We start from the raw sequence: 942 nt of genomic DNA, 5'->3' as shown, positions 1-942 counted from the left end.
TTAATGTTTATTTAGGAAAGTAAGTGAATGTGGCATTTTTGCCCTTGAGCATTGTGAAGAAACTTCATAACTCTTAATACCCAAGTTGCCAGCTTTCCTATATCCTGAGGATCGTGACAGACTTTCTCAGTGTTGATGGTTTCATGTGCATTTACCTCACCCCTATCAGTAATGAAGTACTGTGAAAACTCTGAGATGGCAAGAACCACCACTTGTAGATGCAGAGGGTAAGAATCCAAGTGTCATCAATGCAGATATCATCTCCTAGATATCTTGTTTTGAGGGTCCTTCTCTTTGAAATTTCACTTGCTTTCATAAATGGTTAACTGGGCAGTGGTTCTATTTTAAAATGTCCTCTTTTCATCTTTCCAACGGAAAGATTTTGAAAGTTGTCTGAAGCTGACATTGTAGACGTTCGCATTTTAATAGAGATGCCTTCTTCCATGAGATTTTGAGTGTCTTTTTAAACAAAAATTGAAAAGCATTGTCTGTAGTTCTATATTTCTAGTAGTTATTTCATTGACTGAGAGCATCTAATGTGTCATACTATTCCTGTGTTCATTTTTATTTTATATAGCTCTGTGGAAGGATCGACTGTCATTTTTAAGGTGGTGAAACATTGGATATTGATGTGTACCACTGTTATATCAATGCACTTGTTTTCAATTAGCAATAATCACACCTCAGGTAAACCTCATTGGCTATGCTTATACTGCCCCTGTACAAAGCTTCAGTGTATTAGATTGTAGAGAAAGAAAGCTATGTGGCATAGAGCTAAGAACAAGGATTGTGAATATAAATAGCTCTAGGTTTGAATCCTGGTTCTGTTGCCGTCTTTAACCATTTTCTGTAGATATCTGGTTAATTGTTATGTAATTGATACTTTATAATTTTAAAAGAAATATTAAACATTATTAATTTGTGAAGATTAGATCAATGATT

General features: G+C 34.6%; 1 non-coding gene across 1 annotated transcript; it reads right to left on the bottom strand.

The window, feature by feature from the left end:
- Nucleotides 1–597: 597 nt before the first annotated feature.
- Nucleotides 598–730, bottom strand: LOC117312047 (U4 spliceosomal RNA). Its single transcript, XR_004526216.1, has one exon. It is a non-coding gene; the product is annotated as a U4 spliceosomal RNA (small nuclear RNA).
- Between the last annotated feature and the right edge of the window lie 212 nt (nucleotides 731–942).

The sequence above is a fragment of the Tursiops truncatus genome, chromosome 3 (genome assembly GCF_011762595.2).
Source record: "Tursiops truncatus isolate mTurTru1 chromosome 3, mTurTru1.mat.Y, whole genome shotgun sequence".
Lineage (NCBI taxonomy): Eukaryota > Metazoa > Chordata > Mammalia > Artiodactyla > Delphinidae > Tursiops > Tursiops truncatus.
Note: the sequence above shows the minus strand (reverse complement) of the source record. Positions and strands in the feature narration are given on the sequence as shown.